Raw genomic sequence first — 17393 nt, 5'->3', positions numbered from 1 at the left:
ATGGAAACACAGACGCATACAGGAACACGGACACCAGAGCCCCTGCCTCCCACACGCACGCACACGCGGCTCTAGCCCTCAAATGCTCTCGGGGGCTGGGTCTTCTGGGCACTGGTCTTCTTCAGAGGCCCTTGCACCCCGCATTTAGAATTTAGGCACTGGCCCCGCTGCTTCCACATCACCTGAGCATCCTATTGGACTTAGCTGTTTCAGAGGAGTGGACTCTGTTTTCCATTCCTGCCTCCTCAGAGGAGTGGACATCCCATGAATGTACTTCTCTGTTTCAGAGGAGTGGACTCTGTTCTCCTTTCCTGCCTCCTCACCTGAGCCTGGCCACCCACTGGGAGCTGCCTTCACACCACAGGGGCAGGATGAAAAGGAGGTGGGAGCTGTCTCTGGAGACAGGCTTGGCCAACACTCAGAGAAGTGCTCTCCCCTCCCCTCTACCTCCCCAACCCATCCTGCTGCCTTTTCCTGAGGATGGAAACCAGAGGCCCGGAGAGGGAGGTCGTGAGCTCTGGGTGGGTCCTCTTGGGGGAACAGCAGTGTGTCACACGCACACATGCACCCGTCACACACATGCACCCATCACACACAAAGATTATAAAAGATTTTCAGTACAGTAAAGCATAAAGAAAATGAAAATGACTGGTAATACGGCAGCACAGATAATCCCAGTGGCATTGTAAAAATAAAGTTAATGCAGGCACCACATTTAGAAAATTCAAACAGTCCCGAAAGATTACAAAATGAAAACTAAAACCTTCTTTTCATCTCAGCCCCTCTCCCCGGAGATGATCACTCTTTGCATTTCCTTCCTGAATACTTTGGGAGACTGGCTTTTACTGATAAAAGAGAATCACTCTGCCCACTGTTTCATACCCTGCCGGTTTTCCACCTATAACACATCTCTGCAGATCTTTCTACGTCAACATGGCCTAGTCTGCGGCCTTCTTTTTAATGGCTGTGCTTCTTTCCATTGTCTAATTGCATTCTCTGTCAATGTCTATTTCCAGTTTCTTTGGTCCTACAGTGTCCTATCAAGCAGCTCCTCGGTCTTCCTGAATGTGCCATAAGTATTTCCGTAGGGCCGGTTAAAGTGGAAGCACTTGGTCAAAGGGTATATACATTTTTAATTCTGGTAGAAATTACCAGAATGCTCTTCCAAAAGGTGGCATTAATTTACACTTTTATCAACAATATATGGGTCTGTCCCCCTACACTGTTACTAATTTTGTGAAAGAGAGGAGCAAAAAGTCGTATCTCAGTGTTTTCTAACAGCCTATTGGAATATAATTCCCATGCTATACAATTCACTCTCTTAAAGTGTACAAATAGTTTTTAGTGTGTTTAGAGTTGAGCAACCATCAGCATAATCAATTTTAGAGCATTTTCATCACTCCAGGAAGAAACCTGGTACCCATTAACAGTCACTGCCCCGTTTCCTCCTTCCTCAGCCCCTAGCGACCAAGTGTATCTATAGATTTGCCTACTCTGGACAATTCATAAAAATGTAATCATATCACATATGATCTTTTGTGTCTGACTTATTTCACTTAGCATATTGCTTGCAAGGTTTTTCCATGTTGGAGCATGTGTCATTCCTTTTTATGACACAATATTCCATCATATGGATAGACCACATTTTATTTATCCATTCACAGAGGATGGACACTTGGGTTATTTCCACTTTCCGGCTCTTGTGAATAATGGTGCTGTGAACATTCGTGTACTTGTTTCCGTGTGCATGCGTGTACGATTTCATTGGTCTTAGACACATACCTATGACTCAGTGTTGCTTTAACAGAAGTTTCTTTTAATTTTGAGTGAGGTTGAACATCTTCAAGAATTGCTCGGGTGCAATTCTGCAGGTGCCTGGGTGACTCAGTTGGTTGTCTGCCTTCAGCTCAGGTCATGATTCCAAGGTCCTGGGATAGAGTGCCACTTTGGGCTCCCTGCTGAGTGAGGAGCCTGATTTTCCCTCTGTCTCTGCTGTTCCTCCTACTTGTGCTCTTTCTCAGTCAAATAAATAAATAAAATCTTGAAAAAAAATTGCCTGTTCAAATACATCGCCTATTTTACTGTTAGGTTGTTTGCATGTTTTCTTTCTTTCTTTTTTTTTTTTTAAGATTTTATTTATTTATTCATTGGAGACACAGGAAGACAGCCAGAGACACAGACAGAGAGAGAGGCAGGCTCCCTATGGGGAGCCCAATGCGGGACTCCATCCCAGGACCCCGTGATCATGTCAAGAGCCAAAGGCAGATGCTCAATCACTGAGCTACCCAGGTGCCTCTCATGTTTTCTATTTGTGATATTGTGATTCATAATAAGAAATTATATGGTTTTCATCTCTTTCCTGGCACCAAGCTCCTAAAACCTTAGAATTTCCTAATCAATGGGAACCATAAAAGGTTTCTTTTGTTATGTTAACGAGGGTACTTTGGAAAGCACCTATGGGTGGGAGATGGTTGCCAAGGGATCTGTGTGATTAGAGGGTTGTAACTTTTATGCCCACCCCTGACGTCTAAGGAGGAGAAAGGGGCCAGATATTGGGTTTGGTCACCAATGGACAAAGATTTAATCAGTCACACCTAAGTAATGAGCCTCCATAAAAACCCCAAAGGATGAGGTTTGTTGAGTTTCTGGGCACACACGGAGATTTGGGGAGACTGGCACCTGGACAGGAGGACATGGAAGCTCCATGCCCCTTTCCACATACCTTGCCCTGTGCATCCCTTCTCTCTGATTATTCCTGAGTTATGTCCCTTTATAATAACCCAGTAACCTGGTAAGTAAACATTTCCTGAGTTCTGTGAGCTCCTCTAGCAAATCAAACGCAAAGAGGAGTGATGGAAACCTCTGATTTATAGCCAGTGTATCAGAGGCACAGGCAACAGCCTAGATTTGGAATTGGCATCTGCAGTGGGGACGGTCTTGTGGAACTGAGCCTTTCACCTGTGGGATCTGAGGCTGTCTCTGGGTAGAGTGTCAGAATTTAGTTGAATTGTGGGACATGCAGCTGGGTCTTTGAATTGCTTAGTGGTGTGTGGGAAACACCCACATGCCGTAATTGATGAGCAGAGTTATAACTGGTGTCAGAATCATACTATCAATTTGAGCTTTTTGTTAATCAAGAAAATGTAGCTTGAGGCACCTGGGGGGCTCAGCGGTTGAGCCTTTGGCTCAGGTCGCAATCCCCAGCTCCTGGGATCCTGTCCCACATCAGGCTCCCCACAGGGAGCCTGCTTCTTCCTCTGTCTGTATCTCTGCCTCTCTGTGTCTCCCATGAATAAATAAATAAAATCTTATAAAAAAAAAAAAGAAATAAGAGAAAAGAAAAACCCTGAAAATGTAGCTCATTTTCTGGCATGTGTGTTCTAACCATTTTTTCCAGTTTGTCTTTTGTTTTTGACTACATTTATGGTGTTTTGTGATATTCTGACATCAATTTTTTCATATTTTGAAGTTTATAGCTTAGTAGTGTTAAACATATTCACATTGTCATACAACAAAACTCCAGAACTTTTTTCTTACAAACCCAAAACTCACTACCCATCAAAGAACAATTTCCCACTCCCTCTCTCCCCATATCCCTGGTAAAGCCATACACACAGAAAGTAGAACTTTCTGTGTGAATGAATTTGATCACTCTAGGGACCTCATAGACATGGGATCATACAGTATTTGCCATTTTGTGACTGCCTTACTTCACTGACCATAATGTCCTCAAGGCTCATCTATGTTGTAGCATGTGATAGAATTTCCATCTTTTTTTAAGTCCAAATAATATTGTATGTATATGCCCTATTTTCTTTATTCATTCTTCCACTGATGGACATTTTGATTGCGTCCATTATTATGAATAATGCTGTTTATGAACATGAGTGTGCAAATGCCTCTTTAACATCCTGCTTTCAGTTCTTGGATATATACCCATAGGTGTAATTTGCTGGGTCATATGGTAATTCTATGCTTAATATTTTGAGGAAGTTCCATAGGACCTTCCCCAAAAGAGTGCACTGCACAATGGTTCCAATTTCCCCACATCCTTCCCAACATTTGTTATTTGCTGATTTGTGTGTGTGTGTTTTAAAATTTTATTTGAAAGAGAGAGAGCATGAGTGGGGGAGGGGCAGAGGGAGAAGCAGACTCCCCACTGAGCAGCGAACCCAACCCAGGACTTAATCCCAGGACCCTGGGATCATGATCTGAGCTGAAGGCAGTCACTTACCAACTGAGCCACCCAGGTGCCCTGTTTGTGTGTTTTTGATAGTGGCCATCCTAATGGACATGAAGTGGTATCTCATTGTGGTTTCAATTTGCATTTTTTTAATGCTGAGTGATGTTAAGCATCTTTTCATATGCTTATGGACCATCTTTATGTCTTCTTTGGAGAAAAGTCAATCATGTCCTCTGCCCATTTTTTAATTGGCTGTTGGTGAGTTGTAGTTGTTTATATATTCTGGATATTAGCCCCTTATCAGATATACAGTTTGAAAATATTTTTTTCCCATTCTGCAGGCTGCCTTTTTACTCTGTTGATTGTTTTCTCTGATGTGCAGAAGTTTTTAAGTTTGCTGTGGCCCCATTTATCTATTTTTGCTTTTGCTACCAGTGCTTTTGGTGTCATATCCAAAAAATTATTGCCAAATCCAGTGTCATAAAGATTTCCCCCTAACTTTTCTCCTAGGAGTTTTATGGTTTTAGGTCTTACAGTTAGAGGTCTTTCATCCATTTTAGTTTCTTAAGTTTTTGTCATTAAAACATGCTGTGCATGACCAAGAAGTATGTGGGCTTCAGGAAAATTGAGGTTCGCACACTTGGCTGGGTTTGGGCCTAGACACAGTTCTCTTCAGATTATTGGATCACAGGGCTGGGAAGTCTTTGGTGGGAACTGGCCCTTCCCTAGTACCAGTGATGATGCTTGTTGGTCCTCATCTTAGGGACATTCATCAAACAACTGCCAAATCTTCATCATCCCCATCATCATCAACAATGTCGCCAGCCTCTCAACCACGCAGCTGTGCATCACTCAGGCAGCACCCACTACCTTGATCTTCCCAAAGATTGTTGGGAAGACAGGCCAGAGGGGTGCCCTTTCTGCAGAAGAGAAGAGTGAAGCCTAGCAGCATCTTGACATCATGAGTATGATTCTAATTGCAGAACCCATGCCATCACACTGAAGTTTTCCTCTATTAATATTTTTTAAAGATTTATTTTATTATTTTTTTTATTTTTTAAAGATTTTATTTATTTACTCATGAGAGACACAGAGAGAGAGGCAGAGACACAGGCAGAGGGAGAAGCAGGCTCCGTGCAAGGAGCCCAATGTGGGACTCGATCCCAGGTCTCCAGGATCACACCCCGGACTGAAGGTGGCTTTAAACCGCTGGGCCACAGGGGCTGCCCTATTAATATTTTTTTTAATTGTCAATAAGATCATATGATACATACAATGATCCATCCTGGGAGAGCTGAACTGAAAGAAAGAATTTAAATGGAATTTTAAATCATTGTATATAAAGGTGCTGCTTTCTGTAGAAGCCACAAAGTTGGAACGTGCCCAAATACCAAACAATAGGGAAACAGCTAAGCCTCTGAGTGGAATACTTTGCAGTTAGGGGAAATATGTTCCATGATGCCTCTGGGGAGATGTAGAGATGTGTATCTTAACCAAGCAGAACTCCATGGAACCGTTTATAAATAACCCGTTTTACTGGCTACGTAAAAGCCATTTATACCATGTTGGTCAGCTTCCCATGTGTGCCCACATGCATTTTTACCCTTCTCTTGCCCTCTGGCATCATGTGTGGCCAAAGGACAGCAGTGGAAGAACACTGAAGGTAGGAAGAAAAGAGAAGCCAAAAAATTTCTCCTTTTCTCAGCTCCCTGTGACATCTCTGGCAATGTGGGAGGTGGTTTTCTTCTGTGGCTTCTCCTTCTTCTCCCTAGACACTTTTTGTGGCCCTAGCTCCTACCAGGAAGGCCTCCCATAATTCTAGCTCCTGCCAGGCAATCCCAGTTCCTGGGTAACCCAGAACACTGATGCTCTCATTATCCAGAGGAATGATAGTGGCTTCCTTCTGGGCTAATCAGCGGGATACTTCACTGTCATCCATTTGGCTTCCAACTCCTCTATTAACTGAGAAACCAATTCCCTCTGGGTGGGTGGTTTGTGTTTTCCTGGCTATACCTAGACTGATACCTACACTGATGGAGAACAATAATTTTTTTCAGATCATAAAAATGGTGTGTTCATTGTAAAAAAATATGGAAAATCCAGGAACATATGTAAATGAAATAAAAACCAGCCATAATCCTACCTAAATTGTAGCACTATTACCATTCCCTACATTTTTTGAATATGTGATATTGTATCCTGTGTCATTTCATAATCTGCTTTTTTAGCTAACAGCATAGCACACAATTTCTTCATGTTGCTTATGAATTTCTTGTAAACAATGTTAAATGGCTACCCATAATATATCATCACCTGAATGTAATATATTGTTGGACACTTAGATGGGGTATTTTTTCTAGTATCACACTATAATTAAAATCTGTTCGTATATAGGGAATCCCTTCTGAATTTCAGAGCACTTCTTTAGCTAAACTGAACCAAAGGTGTGAATAATTTAAAGGTCCTTGGTATACATTATCAAATCACATTCTGTATATACCTATTTACACTCTTGAGAACCTCACAAGAAGACTTTGCCTACCACTACAGACCTCCTGTGCCTTGGATTATAAAGCTCCTTAAATGATGGGAGAACCGCTCCTATACATGACATAAAATGCCAACAGTCCTGGTGGGTTTGGGAGGAAGGGTGCATTTCCTGGGAATAGGAATATAGGAAAAAGCCATGCATCCATTAGCTATTGCATTACAAAACTTAAGCTTAAACAACAAATAGTCATTATTTCTGGTAAGCCTACAATTCACCTTGGTGATTCTGCTAATTTGGGTTGAGCTTTGCTGATCTTGGCTGAGGTCAGCTAAGATGCCTTGGCTGGGGTGAGTCAGCCTTCTGAGTTAGTCTTTTAACTATCTCTTACATCTTTCCAACCAGCTAACCCAGGTATGTCCTTGTGGCAGTGGCAGGATTCCAAGAGACAAAGCCACAATGATCAAGTGCTTTGTCAAGCTTCTGCTTGTACTACGTCTCCCCCTATTCTGTTTGCCAAAGCAAGACACAGGGTAAAGTCTGTGACCAGTGTGGGATGACATTACCAAAGGATGTGAATATTAGGAAGCAAGAAAAATTGGGGCCCTTATTACAATCGATCTACCACAAGCTGCATCTTTGACAGGTGGAAATGTGATCTCCATAGCAACCAGCAAGGACAACTGAGGCCCAGAAGGCACCACAACAATTTCTTGGAGGCTGCTGATCTGCCTCCAACACATACTCTACACCACATTTAATCCCCCTGGGATATAGGTGCATCACAGGAATAAGAAGAGGGGAATGCTTGAATCACCACCCTAGAGGAATGAGATCTGGAAAGAAAAATTAAACTGGGCTACAAAAAAAAAAAAAAATAAAAGTACAATTCTTGCACACCTGGGTTTATAGACTAGCATTCAAATCCACAACAGATGAGAAAATAACTGGTCTTGGGTAGAATGAAGAGAGGGCAATAAAACACTAGAGTACTAGTGTACAATGTTGGAGGGAAGGAAGCCTCCTACTTCCTTGGAATTGCCAGTTTGGGGGCCAGCGGCATCCTTAAATATCAGCCAGCATAATCCCCTCCTTTCATAGCCTGGGAAACAGAAGCCCAGGGAGGTTAACTAACTCCTCTGAGATCTCACAGTGTGCTAATAACGCAGGAGGTGAGAAACCGTGCCTGTGCTGCTCGCTGCTACTCTGGGCTGCTGCTGGGGTTTGCCGCAAACACTCAAATTGCTTCTTAATTGGAGTCTCCTGCTTAATTAGCTGCTTCCTGAGCAGCCTGTGCTCCCTGTTTGGAAATCTCAATCAACATCATCATCTCTAAATTGGTGTGACCTCTCTCTTCTCACGTCCTTCGCACAGGGATTTGCTTTATGGTTTAGCCCAGTAGGACAGCTGGGGAGGGGACAGGGCTTGAGAGCTGTCTCTGGAGAGAGCACAGCTGTTCCCACCACTCCCTGCTCCAGGGACTTCCAAGCACTTCACAACCCCAGAAGGTCAGCACGGGGCATTTGGATTCATTCTACTAGGTTTGCCACTAACTTCCTGTGTGAGCTTGGGTAAATCTCTGTCTCTGAGCTTCAGTGGCCACTAAAAGTCTCCCCCACATTAAGGTTACCAGGTTTAGCAAATAAAAACAAAATGCTCATTTACATTTGAATCTCAGGAAACAATAAATAATTTTTTAGCGTAAGTATATTCATGCAATATGGGACATACTAATACTAAAGCCTTTTGTTGTTAACTGAAATTAAAATTTAACTGGGCATCTTATATTTTGTCTGACAACTCTACCCCAAATGAACAGTTCTATTCCACTCTGCCCTACAGGAGCAGCCAGGGGCAGCTGTCAGAGCAGAGGCTGGGGATAATTCATACTTGGTATGAATCCCAGATCTGCCACTCACCCCTTTGTGATCTTGGACAAGTCACTTCCCCTCTCTGAGCCTCAGTTTCCTAAATGGTAAAATGGACGTGTTAATCCCTAATTGGTTTTCTCTCAAGACCAGGTGAGCACAAATGAAAAGATATCATTAGAATCCCTTTATAGACTGCAAAATGTGCTACAAACTCGAACATTAAGAACCTACTGTATGTGACACACTCCACCAAATAAGAGAAATGGTGATGGCAGTACAATCGGGAAGACATTTGTGTAAGAAACCAAATGCCAGACTATTCAGAATTCTTCCATAAAGTGAAATTTCATCCAGAATCTCAATTCAGCCTGCTATGCACTGATAAGGAATTAGATACTTTAGGGGAAAAAATCTGTGAAGTGCTGGGAAAGAGTCATGCCTGGGCTTGATTCCAGAAAGAGCTGGAATGGTTCTCTGGACAAGCTGGGCTTTCAAATTCCCACTTGGGAAGGGACCTGACTAATCCAGGGTGATCACATGCATCAGTTTGGGTGGAATCTTTCCCATCTTGTCCTTAGGCTTTGGATATGCCTCTGCTAGCTGCGTCTGACTCCTACCGTCTAGAAGCCTGGACTGATGGAGTGGATGTCAGTGGAACTGCCTGCCCAGCACAGCCTCTTATTAAAAGACTCTATCCCAGCCACCCAAAGTATGAGATATAATATTTGCAGATCACATACTGGTAAGGGATTTGTTTCCAAAATATATAAAGAATTCCTACAACTCAAAACAAAATTCAAAATGGGAAAAGGATTTGAATAGCTATTTCTCCATGGAAGATATACAGATGGCCACTAAACACACAAAAAGATGGTCAACGCCACTAATCATTAGGTAAATACAAATAAATCTGCAGTGAGATACCACCTCACACCCATTAGGATGACTATGACTAAAAAAACAACAACAAACCAGAAAATGACAGATGTTGGTGAGGATGTGGTGACATTGGAACCTCATGCATTGCTGGTGGGAATGTAAAATGGTGCAGCCTCTGTGGAAAACAATAGGGAAGTTTCTCAAAAAAACTAAACATAAAACTATTATATAATCCAGCAATTCCACCTGTGGCTATGTACCCAAGACAATCGAAAGCAGCATCTCAAAGGAATTACTGTATTCTCATGTTCCTACCATTATGCACAACAGCCAAAAGGTGGAAATGAGCCAAATGTCTATTGACAGATGAACTGATAAACAAAATGTAGCATATCCATACATTGAAGTATTAAGTCTTTTTTTAAGGATTTATTCATTTATTCGAGAGAGCACTTGAGCAAGGGGAGGGGCAAAGGGAGAGGGAGAGAGAGAGAATCTCAAGCAGACCCCCCCCAACACACACACTAAGTGGGGAGCCTGATGCAGGGCTTGACCCCAGGACCCTGAGATCATGACCCGAGCCAAAATCAAGAGTCAGCTGCTTAACCAACTGAGCCACCCAGGTGCCCTGCATTATTTAGAGTTAACAGGGAAGAAAATTCTGACACATGTTGCAACATGGATGAAACTTGCAGACAGTATATGAAGTGAAATAAACCAGACACGAAGAACAAATATTGTACAATCCCACTTATATGAGGTCTGTAGAGGAGTCAAGTGCACAGAGACAGTAGGGTGGTAGTTGCCAGGGGCTTGGAGAGGGGGAATGGGGAGTTCGTGTTTCATGGGGATGGAGTTTCAGTTTGAGAAGGTGAAAAAGTCTGGAGATGGATGGTGGAGATGGCTGCACAATAATGTGAAGGTACTGAATGCCAATGAAGTATTCACTTAAAAATGGTTAAGTAGCGAATTTTATGTTATGTGTATTTTACCACAGTAAAATAAAATGAATGGTAAGGAAGTGGCCCAAATTGGTTAAAAATAAAAGAACCCATCTTTTCTCTTTGGGGAATACCGCCTCCCCTGCGCTCTCCATCATCCCTTGCTCGATCCACGAGGTTCTCCAGGGGTAGGCATTTACTTCACACACAGCGCATGATTGGTCGGGGACAGTATGTGACTTGAGCTGGACCAATGAGAACCCTAACTGGGACTGTTGCCGGAGCTCTTTGAAAAGGCAGCTTTTCCATGGAGGGGACTAAGTTAATGGATAAGGAATGTGCATCAGGAGCTGCTGGTGATCGCTTTGCCTCCAAATCTGGAGAGCATCTCTGAGCGTGAGACCAACTCATCAGGAAGCAAAATGCAGAGACGGAGGGACAAGACCTCGGATTGTTTGAGCCATGCCTGAAGCCAGTCAGTGCCTGCAATCAGTTCTCCCTGCAGGCTGTAAACCCCCTTTGTGCTAGTCTGAGCTAGATTTTCTGTCTCCTGCCGCTGATGGATGCACTGCTCCAGTTTGCCAAGACACCCAGGGAGAGGCTTCCAATGAAGACAAAGCCTCCAGTGGCTCAGCCTGGTGTTGCTGGTGCATTCATACACAATTCCTACACACTGAGTGCTCCCCGGATGCCTTAAACAGGCAAACCTCAAGACAGACAATTTCTTTCTTTTTTTTTTTATTTTTTATTTTTAGAGTTCAATTTGCCAACATATAGCATAACACCCAGTGCTCATCCTGCCAAGTGTCCCCCTCAATGCCCGTCACCCAGTCACCCCCACCGCCCTGCCCACCTCCCCTTCCACTACTCCTTGATCATTTCCCAGAATTAGGTGTCTCTCATGTTTTGTCACCCTCACTGATATTTTCACTCATTTTCTCTCCTTTCCCTTTATTCCCTTTCACTAATTTTTATATTCCCCAAATGAAAGAGACCATATAATGTTTGTCCTTCTCCAACTGACTTATTTCACTCAGCATAATATCCTCCAGTTCCATCCACGTTGAAGCAAATGGTGGGTATTTGTCGTTTCTAATGGCTGAGGAATATTCCATTGTATACATAAACCACATCTTCTTTATCCATTCATCTTTCGATGGACACCGAGGCTCCTTCCACAGTTTGGCTATTGTGGACATTGCTACTGTAAACATCGGGGTGCAGGTGTCCCGGCGTTTCACTGCATCTGTATCTTCGGGGTAAATCCCCAACAGTGCAATTGCTGGGTCATAGGGCAGATCTATTTTTAACTCTTTGAGGAATCTCCACATAGTTTTCCAGAGTGGCTGCACCAGTTCACATTCCCACCAACAGTGCAAGAGGGGTCCCCTTTCTCCACATCCTCTCCAACACTTGTTGTTTCCTGTCTTGTTAATTTTCCCCATTCTCACTGGTGTGAGGTGGTATCTCATTGTGGTTTTGATTTGTATTTCCCTGATGGCCAGTGATGCAGAGCATTTTCTCATGTGCATGTTGGCCATGTCTATGTCTTCCTCTGTGAAATTTCTACTCATACAGCAATTTGGCAGCGTGGCAGGATACAAAATCAATGCCCAGAAATCAGTGGCATTTCTATACACTAACGATGTGACTGAAGAAAGAGAAATGAAGGAGTCAGTCCCATTTACAATTGCACCCAAAGCATAAGATACCTAGGAATAAACCTAACCAAAGAAGTAAAGGATCTATACCCTAAACACTACAGAACACTTCTGAAAGAAATTGAGGAAGACACAAAGAGATGGAAAAATATTCCATGCTCATGGATTGGAAGAATTAATATTGTGAAAATGTCAATGTTACCCAGGGCAATTTACACATTTAATGCAATCCCTATCAAAATACCATGGACTTTCTTCAGAGAGTTGGAACAAGTCATCTTAAGATTTGTGTGGAATCAGAAAAGACCCTGAATAGCCAGGGGAATATTGAAAAAGAAAACCATAGCTGGGGGCATCACAATGCCAGATTTCAGGTTGTACTACAAAGCTGTGGCCATCAAGACGGTGTGGTACTGGCACAAAAACAGACACATAGATCAATGGAACAGAATAGAGAACCCAGAAGTGGACCCTCAACTTTATGGTCAACTAATATTCGATAAAGGAGGAAAGACTATCCACTGGAAAAAAGTCTCTTCAATATATGGTGCTGGGAAAATTGGGCATCCACATGCATAAGAATGAAATTAGACCATTCTCCTACTCCATACACAAAGATAAACTCAAAATGGATGAAATATCTAAATGTGAGACAAGATTCCATCAAAATCCTAGAGGAGAACACAGGCAACACCCTTTTTGAACTCGGCCACAGCAACTTCTTGCAAGATACATCCACGAAGGCAAGAGAAACAAAAGCAAAAATGAATTATTGGGACTTCATCAAGATAAGAAGCTTCTGCACAGCAAAAGAAACAGTCCACAAAACTCAAAGACAACCTACAGAATGGGAGAAGATATTTGCAAATGACCTATCAGATAAAGGGCTAGTGTACAAGATCTATAAAGAACTTATTAAACTCAACAGCAAAGAAACAAACAATCCAATCATGAAATAGGCAAAAGACAGACAATTTCTATCAGTGTTTGGGATCCAATAGCCACACTTTGTGGACAACGTGAGCAGGACTTTAGGAATATGAGCTGTATTCCATACCCGCTCCCCCAGGTCCCCCCTCATGGTGGCCCTCGAGGTGAACCCTAATTTGGCCCCCTCCTATCCCTCTAGTCCAGAACATTCCCCATCCATTTGACTTTAGCCCCACTCCAACGCCCAGGAAACAGGCTCTGCATCCTTCTCAGTCTCTACACTTTTCCTCTTCCTATTCCTTCTGCCTGATGTGCCTTTCTGCCCTGGTCATCCCCATCCTTCACTCGTTGAATATCTATAGAAACACAGCACACTGCCACCTCCTCAGAGACATGTCCCTCATTCCTGTCCCCCTAATTGGGACTTATGCCAGTTTGACAGTCTCCAAGAACCCTCATTGTGGACCTGGAGCAAAGGGCATTCTGTGCTGTCTCGAGTATCAGAGCCTGAGCCTGAGCTTGCTCTGCATTCAGAGTGGTCCAGGCACATGTGGTAAGTCAACCGGGCTAAGGAAGAGACACCAAGTGGCCATTTTCAAGACTGGAGGCTACACATGGGCCCTCTTTGGGCTTCAATGTCCACATCTATGAAGAGTGAATGGGAAATACTATGTACTTCATATAGTTATTGTATAAATTAAACAACATAAGCTATCCACGACTACTCCACCCTGCCATACATTACCATGTGTATGCAGGAGTTTCATCCTAGGCACATTTACCTGCAATGAGTTAAACATGTGAGAGAGAATGAGAGAGAGAGCTCTTATCAACTCCTTAACACTTCCATCACTCCCACCCGTTCAAACTAAGCCTTGCTCTTCACTGTCCCACGGAAAACAAGGCCATAGCCAAAATGAAAAGGAAAAAGGTTGATAATTAGATTTGAACTTCCAAGGGCCCTAAATTCTGTTAATTTCAGGAATTTTCAAGGGTAAAGTGACCATAGTGCATTTTGAGTCTCACATGCAGGCTTTAGAACCTAACCGCCACATAAAGTAAAAGTGCCTTCAAGTCCCCTTGGTTGCATCCTCTGCCAAACCATTGGATCTATGGTGCCGGGGGCTAGCCCAGAGGCCTCAGTCCTGGTGGCGAACACCAGGCTAAGGGAGGACCAACTGGCAAGTCCCATCTATAGATTCATTGCCTGTGTCGCTGCCTTAGGTGAAACTGTGGAACACCAGCCCTGCAAAGTCTGGGGGAAGCTCGTTTTTCTGCCTTGGAGAGTCTCTCCTGGCTCAGATGCCTGAATAGTTCTGTAAAGAAAAGTCTGCACATGTTGGTCAAGGACAAGAAAGGAACACACAGACATCATTTGTAAGCTGTGACAAGGTGCTGTGATGATAGATGGTCACTTACTTGGTGTTGCAGGTGCCCAAGTAGAGGGACTTAGAGTTTTGGTCTTGTTTTGAAGTAACAGAAGCTGCTTTTTAGAAGTTGAATTTCACTTCCTAGTCCAAATGAACTTTAAAAAGTCACTGGAACAAATTGTGGTTATTTCCCAAAGAATTATTAAATGCCTCCTATCAGTTTATCTAGGTCACTAAGTTACCTTACCTAAAAAAACAAATGCAGAGAGTACTGATTGCCTTGGAGGGGATTGTAATGGGACCCACTAGCTCATCAAAGCTAGTGGCTGGGGAAAAGTTGGGCAATTTGGCACTAGGGCCAAATTACCTCTTGGGCACAGAGTCAAGATCCCAACCCATTCTCATTAGAGATTCCACTACAGCAAAACCTGTCTGGCAGGGTGGAGTGTTCTGACTAAAGACCCCTTGCAAGAATGGACAGGAAGAAATCATCCTGGGGCATAGTGACTCATGCTCAAGTCCAGGTCTGTGTCGTGTGCATGGAGGGAAGCCTTGTACTATACCAAAACTAGGAACCTTGGCACGGTGAGCATGGTTTGAAGATAATGGCCAACCACGAGAGTATATGCCACAGCCTTGAATAGCATGGGACAGTGCTGTGGCAGTAGAATGATCCAGACCTTCTAGTGAGAACCTCAGCACTGGGTCAGGTTGCACCCCACTAATGTTCAAAGGAAACACCTTGTGGCAGGAATGGAAATAATCCCACCTTAAAACCGGGCCCTGCTACAGGCTTGGTCCAGCTCTCTTTCCAAGAGTTCCTTTTGGGTTGGAGTGGGGGAAGAGTTCCTTTGAACTGCTAGACCGAGTAATTCCTCAAAGTTTTCTAACAATTCAGGAAGAGAAACAACTTACCAAGTATATGCAGGCTCAAGTCTGTTTTAATGTGAAAAATTAGAGGCGAACCTTATTTGTACTCCCAAACTACTATATTAAGCACAAGTGAACCTTGACTTTGTTAAATTGTCTCTTCAATTAACATCCCCCCCCCCGCCCCCGCCCCGTCGCAGCCCCTACCTGAGGTTTCTCCTTTCTTTTTCTTGTTAGCTCCTAGGTCTGTGGCTGTGACTGCAAAATCCTGACTTTGATTGTTGGGATAAGGTTTAATTACCTCCCACCTGAAATGGAAAGGGTAAACGAGGCCAGGTACTGCATTTAAGGTAATTAATTCCAATCCCCCCCCCCCACGCTGGCATCCATCCAGGACTGTCAAGTTGATCACTTTGTCAATACATCTGAATTCCCTCTAATCACGGTTCAGTTTCCCAGGAAGTCTTGGTTGTACTGGAACTTTGTGTAGAGTGAGGGAAACACGGAGATTTGGGGATGGCAGAGAGGTGATGGCATCAAAGGGCTGTGTCCGTGCTGTTTCGGGTGCCAGAACCCTTTTATTTCCAGACCCTTCAGTATTCAATCTTTTTTTTTTTTTTTTTTTTACTGAATCCTCTGTATTGATCAGGATTAAAAATTGGCCTCTTGACAGAGATTCCAGGAGAAACAGCAGGTTTAGATTAGTCTCGGGGAGGGGGTGTCCAGAACAGGTAACCCAGCTCAGGAATGATTCAGGTTCTAACTGCTGCTCTGATATCTTCTATGCATGGCTCTTTGGCCAAGGTGCCTCACATGACTCTGCTTACATACTATTGCCCAGACCTAATCATACGGCTACAGCTGCAAGTGATCCTGGGAAATGTGTTTAGCTGAGTACCAGCCCACGGGGATGAAATACCTGAAGAGTCTTGGGGAATGAAGGGTCTTTTCCCAACCACCCCTGGGGAATGGATTTTTGGTGAGAGTACATGGAGCCGCCCACTGAAGAGGGTGAAGAGTCACATTCTCTGCTGCAGGTCGGGTTCCCAGGGAAATAGTCTCTGAGAGGCATGTTTGTGTGCTGGTGTACTCGGGAGTGCCATGGGGAGCAACACCCAGAAGGGCATCAGGGGTGAAGGAAGCGGCACTGGGTGTTGGGAGGAATATAACTGCCACATGGGTGCCAAAAAAAGCCTCAAGAGATGCCAGGATTGGGGAGCAGGTGGTAGAAGGAGCTCTGGAGCCACAGCATCCGTTACATCCCCCTCCTTTTCTCACCAGCCCAGCCAGGGGAGCATAGAAAGGCATGGAATTAGGTTTGGCCAACAGAATGCTGTCACCCAAGATGGGATCCTTCAGCAGGAAGCTGCGATTACGGACAGTTGGAGGCTAGACAGACTGTCCCGGCATGAGGACAGGCTGAGTGGCCCAGCTCCACAGCAGGGCCTCTGCTAGGGATCCCACTCCCTGACCGCCCCCCCCCCCGCCCCCAGCACCCTAGGTTCTGGCCCGTTTTGCAAGCCTGTTCCTCCAGGCGCCCAGACCTCTGGGATCTCCTAGAATCCTTTGGGATGAAGTTAGCCAGAGTCAGCATCTGGTCTTTGCAACCCAAAAGCCTCTAATCTAGTGCACCTCTAAGGGGGTTGGAGGAAGAATGTCAGGGTGTGGCTGGGTTGTTTAACACCATGGGGCCCAGTAGGTGGGAAATAAACAAGAATCCGTTCTATTCTTTGTCACAACTGCCCCTTTCCAACCAGCTCTGGGGACTTGTGTCTCCCCATCCTCTAGACAGATAGTTTCTTGTCACTTTCTGGCTTAAGAAATTCCAAACTATGCCCCCTGTGATAGTCACACACCCCTCCAGGCCTTGCTGCTGAAGTTGTCCTCCCTCAGAAGGAACAAGTCTTGGGTAGGGGCTTTCTAACAACAGCCCGTGGTCTCGCCCTTTTCCCGGGGATCTGCATCTGGTCCATGGGGAGCACACTTGGCCTTACTAGGCCCAACAAGACCTGTGTCTGGTGCTGCCCCTAGTCAGGGTAATCAAACCTCTAACACTCTCCTTTAGACTTAACAAAAGTGAATAGTGAGGCACCAGTCCCCTTTAGAGTAGAGTCTGTCCCAAATCATTGGGGCACATCTTACTTCTACTTTGTGAGGCCCAGGGAGCTGTGGAGTACAGCCTCGCCCTGGAGTCAGGGAG

Source organism: Nyctereutes procyonoides, unplaced genomic scaffold, assembly GCF_905146905.1.
Source record: "Nyctereutes procyonoides isolate TBG_1078 unplaced genomic scaffold, NYPRO_anot_genome, whole genome shotgun sequence".
Lineage (NCBI taxonomy): Eukaryota > Metazoa > Chordata > Mammalia > Carnivora > Canidae > Nyctereutes > Nyctereutes procyonoides.
This window is presented reverse-complemented; position numbering follows the sequence as displayed.